The sequence below is a fragment of the Pinus tabuliformis genome, chromosome 1_2 (genome assembly GCF_031772625.1).
Source record: "Pinus tabuliformis cultivar Carrire ecotype Pingquan chromosome 1_2, CPIR1, whole genome shotgun sequence".
NCBI lineage: Eukaryota > Viridiplantae > Streptophyta > Pinopsida > Pinales > Pinaceae > Pinus > Pinus tabuliformis.
Genome location: NC_142298.1, coordinates 299832888 through 299847646, shown reverse-complemented (window position 1 = coordinate 299847646; position 14759 = coordinate 299832888).

Genomic DNA, 14759 nt, shown 5'->3' with positions numbered 1-14759 from the left:
CTCGGAATTCATGAAAGAGAGCACGATAAATATCAAGTTCTCATGGAGAACAAGATTTTCCAACATGAATGTTTTCTACAATGTTAGGTTTGGTTGAAATATTGATAGAAATTGTTTCTTCAATATTTGATAGGTTTCGCTCGAAATCTACTTCATCTATGAAAACAGAATTCGAAAGGAAATCAACAACTAAGGGTGATAAAGTTCATTTGAAAAATCTTCTATGTGATCTGGAATATGGGAACAATAATGATAATCTTCCAATGGTTCTTCTTCCATCATCATTGATTGGACGATTCCTTCATCAGTAGAAAATATACGTGAAAAAGGATCGGAGGAAGTACCATATTCTAATGAACGATCTACCCATACAATTGGTGAAGATGGATTTGGGTTCGCCGCACAAGCCAAAAAGATTGATTGTTATGCAAGCTCAATAGGGCTTAGCGGCATGATTTCATTATTACTATCAACTTCATAACTATTGGTAATCTTCCTTAAGTCAGATGAAGTGGAAGATATCATGTTGCAAGTCTCAACTTTTGCCACTTCCGCCAAGTTTGATGGTGATGGTAGTGAAAAAGTACCCATTAGGGAAGGATCCTTGAAGATACCTACACCAATGTTTTGAAGAGATAGCGAGGGTTCGTGTGCTAATGGAATGATTCCAGTCGCCTGTGAACTAGAGGCGAAGAAGGTGAGTTGTTCAATAACTGCCATTCCACCCTTATGAGGGAATGCAATCGTACGAAAATACATAGAACCACAACAGCCATAACATAAACCCACGGTCTTCCTAGAAAAATGTTGTAGTCAAGGGGTCCGTCAACAACCTCAACTTCAACAGTTATTATTTTTCCTCCTAGTTCGATTTGTAGATTACTCAATATTCCACAAGGCATATATGTGCAACCGTCAAAAGCTTTTAACGTTGTTGGTGAACGTGACAAAGGCGGTGAGCCAATTGTTTTCCAACAATTCATAGACATAATACAAGTAGGTACCCCCTCGTCAATAATGGTTTGGTAAATAAGTTTATTCAAGGCATTTACTTGAATCAAGAATGCTAATTGCGCTGGTAACTGTGGCGTATAACCCGCATGGTTGAAAACCACAAGATTGGAATTAGTTGGATCGATTCCACCAATTGCTGACAATAAAGCCTGCTTTTGGGAGGGATAATTTTGAAGCACCTCGAGCATAGACATAGCAGAAGGTGACTGAGCCAAATCTTCTACTATGTTATAATTATGTGCAGCTTGAGCTCGAGGGTTAAATTTCGATTTATGTACAACTCCCTTAGGTGGTTTTATTGTTAACTCTGGTGCAATAGGTGGTGGAATAGGATCAGACGAAGTCGAAGTCAAAGAGTTAGGTTGATCAACCTGGTTATTTGACGATGATGGTTGATTTCCATAATCTTTACTTCGTGTTGACACAAAAACTTCAATTTTAGGCTTAGAGGCGGATAGTATAAGCACTTGGGAAGTGGAATCTTGGTCTGCAACAACCATATTTGTCTCCGGTTTTGGAAAAGGATGAGTCAATACCGCGGATGTACCGGAAGTATTCAGAAGCTTTGAGACTTCGGAGCAGTGAGGACAATCTCGCCTAAAATTCTCATCATTACAGACAAACATGGGTAATGAGGTTTCCTAGCCGAAGGAGAGGAATCAGATGATTTCTCTTTGGGGGAATTATTTTGTTTCTTCTTGTTTTTCCCCTTCTTCTTGCTTCCTGCTTTCTTTTCATTCTTGCCTTTGTCAGATGACAGGACATTAATTTCAGAAACAAGAGTGTTGTCAGGTGCATTTGTAGTTTGATTGGAAATGGCAAGTGTTTGACCAGATGGTCTACCTACCATTTGTGTGCTCGAAGAACCAATCACACCATCACCGAAATGAGAGTCCTTACTCGATGGTGGAGGAGGAAGAGTGAAAGTTGGTCGGGGTGCATTCATGATCTTGTCATAGAGCATGCCAGACTGTGTATAAATCAAGTCCAAATATTGGGCACGAGCAATTACTTGCTCTTCAATGACAACTCCACCTTTCACCACATCCTCAGTGACAGATGGCAGCAAGGATTTTATAAACCACTTAGCCAAAAGTTGATCAGGAACATAAGTTTTAACCATTCGATGACGACGACACCACTCATGAATATGATCAAAGATATGAGTAGTAGTAGTATGTTTAAAGTTGGTTAATAGTTCTGTTCCAGTCTCATATCGTATGGGTAACTGGAAGTGGGTTAAAAACGTGGTAGCTAAGGTAGTGAAGTTATCAAAAGAAGCTCTTGGTAACTCAATGTACCACTTCGCAGCCAAACCAGTAACCGTTCTCTGGAAAATACGTATTCTAACTGATTCATCATTAAAGGGGTTTGATGAACACCATAAATGAAAAGTCATGACATGGTTGGACGGGTCTTCTCCAAGGTTTCCATTGAATTTCTAAATATCGGAAGGTAATTTATGAGGAATCACTAGCCACCAAGGTGCATAAAGAGTTGGGTCATTGGTGAGACGTTTTAGATCGGTAATTCAAGTGTCACAATGAAAGGCAACTGTCTATTGAGGTCAGGTTGAGCATATCTAAGGTAAGATGGGATTTCCTGGGCAATAGGCCTTTGCATACCAGCATAAGGCATTTGCTGCTGGTAACCTTGATAGGGGTAAGTTTTCTGAGAAAATCTGACATAAGGTTGTTGTTGAGCACCAGGATACATTTTTTGTTGTCCAAACCCAACATAGGCTTGCTGACTAGGATCTGGATAAACTTGTTGCTGATCAAACCTAGCATAGGCTTGTTGATCAAGTCCAGGTTGAGGTTGGTATTGTTGGAATTGTTGTTGTTGATATTGGGGTTGCCAAGGCCATTGAAGCAACTGTTGTTGATTTAACAGTTGTTGCCCACCAATGTAAGCTTGACTAGGTTGTGAATACACTAAACCAGTGTAAGTCTAAGTCATTCCAGTAAAAGGTAAACTAGCCTGAGGTTGTGGGACTCCAGGCACAAGTGGTTGTTGTAAAACTGCCTGAGAAGGTTGAATCTATATACTTGAAACTTGGGGGTCTGAGGTTGAAGGGCCAGCTTGCACAGGTGGAGATACAACAATCTGAACTTGTGACTGCAGTAAAGCTATAACAACAGGAGTTGTAGATACAGATGAGACAGATTGCATAGGTTGTGATGGATACACAAGCCTAGGTTGAACGGGCATTGTTGGCCGCCACTGATAGACAGTCATTCCAGGCTGACCCAAAGATGACGACATATCAACATATGGTTGCCCCCCCAGAAAATGGAGGATAAGGAGAATGTGCATATTGCTCTCCGTATGGGGGTAGTCCAGTGTAAAGCAGATACATAGGATGGTAACCACATGAACCAGCTTCATATGAACTTGATGGGTCTATCTGTTCGGTATCTGTTAATGAAGAACCAAATAAAATTCTAGTAGAGGACATTGGTGAAGACCAAGGGCTAGAAGCAACACCTGAGTGGGTTCCCGATAAATATTGGTAACCCGATGGGACGGACGGAACACCATACAAGTGTGACTCAGGTGTCATAGTAAACATCGAAGAGGTTGCGACAAAATATTCTGCCGTAGCCGTAACAGATGGTATGCTCTAGGATGTTGACTCTGCCATAGTCAAATGTCCAAATAAATTTCCTAACGAATCAACGGGTGTCTAAAAGTAATCAAGATCAAAAGGAGTAGTAAAATGAGGAGTATGAGGATACAAATAAAGTCCAATTCCAAAATGGAATGGAGTTCTAGGTGATTCTACCTCAGGTTCCTCTTCTATTGAAATCAAACTAGGTGGAAGAATTTCATCGTCAGGTCCATAATAGATTTCTGGTATTTGTTGTTGAGATAAAGAGGAAGTCTCGACAGTTACAGATGTCTGAGGATGTACCAGTTGATCTTCTTCCGGTAAGGTAACAACTTCTGATTGTTCAACCTCAAGATCCAAATGTTCTAGTAAAAGAACAAGTTCAGGTTGGGCTTCTTGAACAACTTCTGGTTCAGAAGTAACTTTTGATTGAACAATGATAGGTTCAGGATTAACTTCTGGTTGAACAGATTCAGGTTCAGAAGTAATTTCTTATTGAACAACTTCAGGTTGAGAATCAACTTGTTGTTGAACAACTTGGGTTACCGTTTCACTAGATTCAGTTCTAGTTTCCTCAGGTAATTGTGGAGATTCCACTTCAGTAACAAATGTACCAGTAACTGTAGGAGTAACTGGGGTCACAGTACTTACCGGTATAGGTGTTTCTGGTAATTCAGATGAAGAACTAGAAGTTTGTGAAGTACTGGATCCAGTCAAACGAGACCACTTTGACCAGATGGGTGTAGCTTTAGGCGATAAAGGAGGTTTACTCGCTACTCTCCATGAACAATGGGGTAAGGGTTGATTTTCCTCCATGATTGCTGATTGATTTTATTACAAAAAAGAAATAAACAAAAAGGGGTAAGCTAGGCAAAAAGGTTTACCAAGCAACTGTGAACTGCAGAATACCTCCCAGTGAACCGAGAAGTACGGGCAGGCAATCTCCCTGAATGTTGTGTTTGGTGTATCACAGTGTACAAGGCAGCCGACTCAGTTACCTAAGGATGGATAGCAACCTAGTGTTGTCCTCCCATATATACCCGAAAGTACGTGGAGGCCCAATCTGTATTAGCATTGTCTAATGCGAAACCGCACAGTGAGAGCATTCCTTTATACTTTACGTATTATAACACCACCCTATATACCCGAAGGTACGTGGACGAGCTACAATATGCTCATGTACGTGGAATGAGGCATCACACTCGGAATGTATCGTAGACAGGTTAGCGATAACTGCCATGCTTTATGACGTCGGAACGCGTCTCTAGCCTAGAACCTCTAAATGTTTTGCATTAGGTGAAAATGCTCCATTAGGTTAATTGATGTTAATTTTAAGTTGATCTTGATTAAGAATTTTCCTTTCAAGGTTCACCACGTGATGTATTTGAAATTCCTAGAATGCAACTAATATGATAAGCATCCTTTTCATTCAATTTTGACAACGAAAACCTTAGCTAGTAAGGATAGAGCAATCAGATTCTTGTAATCAAAGAACAAAGAACACATATAATGAAATTTCCCTAAACTATTCCTATGAGCACACACAAACTCTTTCAATGCACAATGCAAGTTTTTCTTTTCAATTCCCTTAATGTTGTGATGAACAAAAGGAAACTAATGCACATACAATCAATCAATCTTTTTGCAAGAACAAAGACTTTACGACAATTTCGTTTTGAAAGAAATGAAGACTTTTACGACACTTTCTTTTGAACAAAGATTAATCGACTATAAACTAAATTTGACAATGAATTGATAGTGATAAAGAAATAATTTAAGAAACACTAAACAAACAAGGCCAAAGTAGGGCTAGCAAAGGAAACACAAATTAATTTCAGAGGCATAACAATCATTGATCATTCAACAAACAGAAACAAAAGGCAATTTGGGAAAAATAAAGTCAAAGGAGGGATTTTTGACCTAAAGAGGATCACCGCAGCCTTGAGTGGGAGACAGTGCACTTCAGAGCATTGTCCTTAAGCCAGGGGTGCTCTGTCTCTTGACCAGACCTGCGCTAGTGCCAGAGAGGCCATCCTAGGGGCTTGCAAGCACAATTTTTACCAAAAAACACTTCAAAAAAGGCTGAAACAAGATCAATGGAAGCAAGTAAAGTCTACTAGGGTGTACTAGGATGAAGGTAAACTACCCATAATGATGATCATTCCCTAGCGGAGTCGCCAATTTGTTATGTGGAATTTTTCATCTACGGATAAACACAATTTCCCTAGGTGGGTAGCTACACCTAGAACAACAGATTTAAAGCGCTTAACCTTTTTATATAGAAGATAAATAAGACAAGGGACCTACTTGTTATCTTTCACTTTCCCTTTGTCTCCTTTGTTTGGCTCCCATCGCTCCTTCTCGAACTTAATCCACTTGACAAGTACCTGCAATCATAAACAGAGGACAAAAACCAATCAAAGCAAGAGATCTATCTACTATAAGAAAATGGAATCGAAAGCATTTACACATATAATCATCATACATAAAGACAAGAATATGGGAAAAGGTGTAAACAACTTTATTAAGTAGAAGGAAGAATTACAACCATGAAGTTCGATCCATTGCTACTCTTCCAGCTTGGGTTCCAACCAACATCACTTCAAAAGCACAACACTTCGACAGCATAACAATACTTGCTTACAATATCAAACCTCGCACCAATAGTATCTCCTTACAAATTCTCAAAGTCCAGCCCTTGATCACTTAGATGAGTGCTCAATTTATAGGAAAATGATGGTGGTTTGGTCATAAATGAGGGTATTGAATGGCCTTCCAAACTTAGAGTTAGTTTCCATGGAGGAAGGGATGAAAGGATAGGAGGTTACTTAACTCATTCCCTATCCAATTTCGAGCTCATATGAGATGATAAGTGTGGGAATCTTCTAGATGGCTCCAGAAGATAAGAATATTCCCAGAACCCTATGATGATTTCGCTCAACCTCGCCCAGCGCAGGTCAAAGTGGGCCTAAGTGCTATGGAAAGCACCCTGACATGGGTCTACCTGCATTGAAGCACACTTACCCCTGACCAAAGGTTGTGCTGGTTCCTCAAGGAGGCATTTCTGAAGGGCTTCAGGCCAAGAAACTCTCAGGGAAGGAGGCCTTCAAAGTGATGACTTGTCTAGGGCATGTAGCAACTGAATTAGTGTTTGATGAGCCCTAAAAGTACTAATCTGAATGATGGGAGTGATTTGCCCAAATGGATCTGTAACACTCTCGCCTGACGGAAAGACGAGTGTATTAGCTTGTGGTTCTCTATAATTGCTAGGAGGGGGTGGGCTTGCCACCACCTCTGTTTCCCAATCCCGAAATGCACTGGAAGGCGAGCCCTTAGCACCGCTGAAGTCTCGCTTCGTGAGAACTAATGGAGGTATTCATGAGATTAGTTAATGCGATTGACCTATCATCCAACACCCAAATCCAAGGAAACATTTTGATGTTTATTATGGATTGATGTCTCTCCACATTTACTAACCATTTAATTTATATGCTTACACTAATCATATTTATATTCTTACTTCATAAATGCTCTTTTTTAGCTTCTTTCTTTTTCAATTTTGATTCATCACATTCCTTATTTTATTTTTTATTGAATCATAAACCTCTTCTTTTGTTCCATTCCAACTTTTCCATAATTTCATATTTTAATGAATCATCATTTAAATCCTAAACCTTTATTAATTTTGTTATAATATATATATATATATATATATATATATATATATATATATATATTATAATTAATAATAATATAATTTTATATTATATATAAATTTAAAAAATTATTATTATAATAATAAAATTAAAAAATATAAATAGCCCCAAGGGTTAGCTCAGTTGGTCAAAATCAGTACCTTGCCATCGGGAGGTCACAGGGTCCAATCTCCCCGAAGCCCTTGGGGTCAGGCCTTGCAAGTGGGCCGCGGGGCTAGATTCCCTTCGGGGTCGATCAGCCCAAATATTTTCGTGGACGTAGCATCACCCGTTGACCAGGGTGTCTGTGAACCATAACCTAAAAAAAAAATTACAAATATAATATAATATAATATAAGATACTTTATAAATAAATTTAAAAGTAATGAAAAAATAATTTCACTTAAATACCATCTTTTTCAGTGTGAAAATGCACGATTGCTAACAATATACTAGGAACAATTGCTAACAATACACTAGGAATAGGAATAAAAGAAGGCATGAAGAAAAATCAATTTATCATTCATAATAATCATAATTCTTATTTATAATATAAATTTTATATTTTTTTGTGGTTTATTAATTTTGAATATTGGTGATTGTTATGTTTACAAAATATTTGTACCAAGTAGATTCGTCCAAAGGATCAGTTCCTGCAGGGTTAGTCATGAAGCTTAAACTTATAAGTGTTGAGAGAATTGAACCTGTGACTTTTTAATAGAAAAAGTACTTTAACAATAAAGACTCGACCAATTAAGCTAACCCTAAAAAATGTCTCATAAAATATCTTATTCACATTTATTATATTTATCAATATTATTTATTTACAAAAATAATTTTATAATAATATTATAATATATATATATATATAATTTTCACTATCTAACTACACGTTGTATGTCTTATATATAGTTAAGACATATATAAAACATATCTCTCATGAATGAAAATTCAAGAAGAGAATTTGCTATCTATTCTTTAACATCAAATGCTACTATTACTAGATAAGAAGAAAAAAGTAAGAAAACTCTACATACGATGCAGTTTGACACATTAGATGTCTATCAAAATGCTTGGTATTAAGCTTATGACATTAAAAAAAACACTTTCTAATACCCTAAAGATAAGTTTTAAAATAGAAATTTAAAAGCAATCAATAGATTAAAATCTAGATCTAATTCTATTATGATAATGCTTAGTATTAATAATATTGTAAACCAGAGTTAAGATAAAGCTCCACATATAATGTGTTCCACACATCAAGACGAATCATGTGAACCCCTTAGAAATTACCTTCAAATATGATCCAAGCTTCACTTCTCCTAGAGGTTAATGAGGACATGTTTTTATATAGATTCTTCTTCTAGTGTTTTAATCCCATTTCAACACAATTATAGCGAGAATTCAATTTTATGGTTATGATTATGTCTCGATCACTAACAAATTTATGGCCACCATTGATCCAACCAAAGTTGAATTGTTGTAAGATGTTGTAATAAATATGTTGCAAGTTGTCATAGTGTTAATTATGCCCATAAATTGACTTTAGAGAAACATATTAATACTCGAGCATTATACATGACGAGATAGACAAGGTAAAGACTATTGTACCAAGGTTATGTAAGAATTTGTTGATGCCTGGAAATGTCATCGGATCGCAGTATGCCTGCAACCACAAACAAACATCATTAAATATCCAGGCTACGTGATAGTGGCAGAGTTTGGGCTCAAATTCCATATTCTTCGCGAGGAGTTAATGCCATCGATTATGACATTGAGAAGAGGAGATGAAACCTTTTCAAAATCTGCTTCCACAAGACTATCAAAGTGGATATTGCCTAAAACTTGGCGATCTAATTAATTAGTGCTTGTAGAACTGTGTTTATCTATAGGAGGAAAGGGAAAAATACATGAATAATCCATTGACAAGTTAAACTCTAATTCATTTTGTGATGAATGTAGCTCTATGACATTATCTTCAATTTTTTTATCATATATAACCTCTTTGTCTTGAAAATGATGTGATTGATTTGAGTCAAGAGAATCAACAAAAGGAAAGAAAGGTAGTTGAAACTTATCAGGGATGAGTAAAGAGTTCTCTTCACAAAAAGTATGATCCTCAAAGAAATTTGAACTAGCTAAAGGCAGGGTTTCATCAAAAAGATCTATAAAATCACTATTGCTTGTACTCTAATCTACAAAGAGGTCTGGTTGTACTATGATCTACGAAGAAAAGGCTATTAGTAGTGTTATGAATCTTTATTGACATACTTATAAATGACATAATACTAGGGGATTTGACCACTTTATCCTTTCTTTCTAAATATGGGTTCAAACTTCATCACGAGATCATTCACTAAATGCATAAAGGAGATCAAAGAACCAATGGTGGGTTGATATCAATATTTATTATGCACAAGAGGAACATCAAACCACCATTGCATGGTGCTATATTACAAAATAATTCTTATGAATATGTTTGTTATATAAACAAGATGTTTGGAAGCTCTTCAGGTAAGTGTTGTTAACATAAGTAGGTCAAATAGAAAATCTAAACAATTATTGATATTGCAAATAGATATTTATGTAGGTGATAAAAAGAACCATTGTTGTTTTGCATTTCATCTCTTCAAACAAAAAAAAAGGTGTTGGACATCATTTAAGTTGGTTTCTCCCTAATGTGTCACATGCATGAGGACATAGGTGAAACTTATGGGAGGTTATCAATTGAAACCTAATAAAAAGACATGTTTTCACATATCATGAATACTTATAGGAGTTATGAGGATCACAATTCCTTATTTCCATATCTAGTTGATAGGTTATTTGACTTCAACAACTTTTTTGATCCACACCTATTCGATAGTAACTATAATATGATTGTTACAATAATTTTTGTCACCATGAATGTCGATTCAGATCTCTCGCCATCCGATGAGTGTCTTCAGTGAATCCCTTATGAAGCTTGAAGTAAAACAATACCAAGGACAAAAGGAATTTCGAGTTGCATTGCTTAAAAACCATTTTTTAGTATATGCGCAATGTTCCTAGCTATTACCTGCGCATGTGCAGTTTTTACCATTATGGCCTGCACAATTCTATGCACTGTCTTCCACTATAAACTGTGCAATCATGTTCACACAAGTAAAAAACAAAAAAAAAAAACAAATTCTAGAAGCTTTGATGGAGGAATCTTATCCAAATTAGAAACCTCGAACTACTACATAACTCCACCTCATCCCTTGGTTCTTGGAACTAATCTCCTCCCCTTAAGCATAATATCCCTTGAGAAGAGGAACTAGAAACCTCCTCCTCTTGCCTATAAATTGAGCATAAGACTAGAGGATGGAGGGAGACTTGGATTTGTAAACTTATGTTGTTGATTTTGGGTTTGAAGAGCTTGTCATCAAGGGAGGGAACAAAGACCATTGGAAGATGCTTGTGACATCAAGGCAACCACACTGTAATCTTGTTCTCCTTTGAATTTAATACAAAGTAGTTGGTATTTCCTAATTGCGTCTATTTTGATGTTATTTGTGAGATTATTTGATTACTCATGTGGTTTATAATTGATTATTAATTCAACTATATTTTGTATTTTAATTAGAGATTTCATTTACCTTTGATTTTATATGCGAGATGCTTTGATCCCTTTGAATGTTTTTGTCTATGAAAATCTCTTTTGGAGCATCATGGAGAAGCTGTGGAAATCATAGGGAAAGCCTCTAACGCATTGAGGAAAAGAGGGCTGTGGAAAGAACTGAAAGGACTTCTATAAGCACATTGCTAATAGGTAAGTGATCTTTCGTGTACTACGTGTTTCATGTTTTAGTTATAGGCTAAGGAAAGTAGCAATTATTTTTATGATTGTTACTATGTTTTGTTGGAAATCTAGGGAGATCCTTCTTGTCCACAACAAGTGATTTGTCCGTCTAACAAATTGGCGACCATACTAGGGAATGAGAGCTCTCCATTTTGTCATGTTGCGACCCTCAATGCCTTTAGAACCTTTTAAGAATTGAAATTTCTACTTTGAGACCTTTGTTTTTTTTTTTATTCTTAAGTTTTTAGGTCTACCCAATTTTCCTTTAGAAACAAAGCACAAATTTGTGTAGTTTTCTGCGTGCACAGTGCGCATGCGCACTGAATTGAACTAGTGACCTGCACAAACCTATAATTTTTTTGAAAAAGCTAATGTTTCTCTGACTTAAGTCCATATTTTTTCTTTTTATGATTTCTTAAGCTTGTTTACAGTCTTATAGAGTCATTGTCAAATTGATTGGGTGTTTTGAATGATCTTTTTGATAAATTCTTAATTTGATTTACTTTGGTCATTACTTAGAGGTTTGTCTCAGTTTATTAACAATTTTTGCATGTTTTTGCTTTCATTTTTGCAAAAAAATTCCCCCTCAATCATGGGGGGGGGTGGGGGGGGGGGGGGGGGGTGGTGTGGGGTGGGTGTTGGGGGTGCTGAATTATGTCTAAGTGTTAATCGCCTTTGAGTGTCATCACTTTTGATCTTTGGAATTTTCACCCAATTTCCTTTACTTACACTCGATTGGTTCTTTAGTTACATTGGTGAAGGAAAATAGTCTTGTTGTTCTTTCGCTGATTTGGAATCATCTTGTGTTTGTTTTGAAGAATTCTCTTGCATAGATTACATTTGCATAGTTAGAATTCTCATTTTCATAACATGAATGAAAATTGTGCATAGATTACATTTGCATAGTTTTCAAGCAAATTGTGCATAGATTACATTGCATGGTTTGGAACTTAGGGCTTTGAATTGCATTGGAAAATTAGAAGTGGTGCATTCTGGAGTTAATATTTTAAAGAAGAACCTCTCTCCTTACTTTAGCTAGAATTCATCGAAATGAAAAGATCACAATATCATGTTCGATTGCATTAAATTTTTGAGTCAGGTCATAACACCATCAGTTTCACATCCATTTACCCATTGAGTAAGTAACAACTTAAAAGCAACGCTAATAAAATAAATTACAATTTTTATAATTCTAGGGCTCATTACACCTACATTTGATTAAATTGTAGGGCTTTGGAATAAGAAAGTGAGTTAGCTTTCTAAAGCTACAAACAAACAATATAATCTTTCGGTATGGAGTAAATCCATTTATTATAGTTTGACTCCGGGAAGCTCCTCTTACAAGGGATTTAAGCACGAGATCATATAAGACCCAGTGAAGTGATCGAAACCACTTTATTGGTTATGATAGAGTGATTTACACGTGTTAAAAATGGTGTTGAAAGGTGCTTGGGAGTCACTTGAAGGTAAACCTCAGATTAACCATGTTGAGGAACTTTCAAGCGGATTGAGCTTTATTACTCTGCCCTTGCATGTATGTCCGATCTATGACTGTCCCCCCAGGTTAAATTTTCGTAAGTGGTAACCTTAATAATCTTAGGGCTATAACCCAAGGTGATGGCGAAGGGGAAGTCTTTGTTGCACCGTGAACAGATGTTGGCTAGACTCACTTGGACCTTTCTGAGGGTATTCTTCACTCGAGATGGAATAAATGAAGTTAATTGCACCAGATCTTGTTCATTAAGCAGGTTGTCAACGTAACTAGTTCCACCCATGCTATATTTATTCACTTTTCACATTGACCTCTGCGACGTTGGATGTCATCACCAACTAGAGATTTAGCTGTGAAAATTTTGTTTCCTGGTTTGACTCCTTAGCTTTACTAGCATGTGTTATTTTCTTGTTTTTAATTTTTAATGACCTTAGGTGTGGATTGTGAATATTATTTAAATTCTTAATAAAAATTATTTGAGTTGAATCTAATGGAAATAATTCCAAAAGGTACTGATCAAGGAATCTTTGTTAACGAGAATCGTAGTCCTTTTCCTAACCTTGGAAATGTTGATCATCCTTATATGGCTACGTTGTCACTTCCTGTATTCACGATAGGTTTACTGGTGTGGTTGCTTTAAACTTCTTTAGTCCCGAATACTCAAACTGTACCACCTCAACCAAGTTCTATGTCTCAACAACACCAACAATTGGTTAACCCTTTACCTTCTTCACCTGAAATGTCTTCCTCCCTTTCTTCTTCTTCACTTGGTAAAATCCTTGATGCTAATAACCACGTGGCTAAGAAGAAGAAATGGAAGAAAAAGGAAAAGAAGAAAGGTACGAAAGAATTCAACCAACCAACCATGGTTGTAAGTATTGGTAATGTTGAGAAAAATTCCAACACGCATCGCAAGCCCAAATAACCTTGCAAGCTTTGTAAGGGTGACCACTTCCTTATCAATTGTCCTAGTATTCCTAAGGTTTTGGAAATATGGCCTGAAAATTCTTATCAACTTACTATTGATCCATTGACCAGTGATTTTCAGGTTCCTCAGAAAAAGGGTAAAGTTAGGTTTCCTTGTAGGTTATGCAAAGGAATTCATCATAGTCACCTTTGCCCCCATATGGATGAAGCCTCAATATTGGTGGAAAAACTTATTGTTTCATAGCAACAACTTCCAACTAATTACCGTAAACTTTCTCCCAACCTACCGTCAGTTGATGAAGTGATTGATCTAATTCCAAGTATAGTACTTCTCGCTCTTGCATTGGAGAGTGAAACATATATCACTCATGTTAATGAACCATTGGTTGATGAAGTGTCTGACTCGATTCCACACTCATTCGATCTCATTCTCCCTTTAAAGAGTGAAATTAATATTGCCCAGGTTCTTCTTGTTAGCTCAGATTATTCTACGCATGGGGCATTTCACCTGTTCCCACAAAACCCGTCCAAGTATTGAGGTCATTTCCTTTGATTGGAGTAGATTGACAAAGCCTCATCTTCCTTCTTCCACCCCTTTCCAAATCAATGTGAAAATGTATTGTAAGAATGTGTGTCGCACAAATGTCGACGAAGGTGCTTCTATCAGTATTTTATCCTCAACCACTTGGCAAGCTCTGGGTTCCCCTCAGCTTGTACCTGTTACGCAAAATATGTTAGCTTTTAACAAAACCATTAGCAAGCCTTTAGGGATACTTCCTAAGTTACCTATTACCTTGGAAGGTAAAACTGCCTGTATTGATTTTATGGTAGTTCAAGTCCCCTTGGATTTCAATTTACTCCTTGGGCAAGACTATGTATATGCCATGAAAATTGTCGTATTGACACTCTTCTGAGTGATATTTTTCCCTCACAATGGAGAAATTATTACTATTGACCAACTTTCGCTCATTGGTCTTGATTCTACTAATAGTCATCCGACATCCCTTAATGTTCCTTATATGAAAGTAGTATCTTCCCCACCACGGGTTAATTATATGGCAATTTGTCCCATGTTTTCAGTTACTAATGAAAGCGAGGCTCTCACTATTTGCTCTACTTCTTTTGACTTAGATCTAGTAATTGACATGGTGGACCCTTCAATGGGGACATTTGAACCCAATTTTCTTATCCTCATTA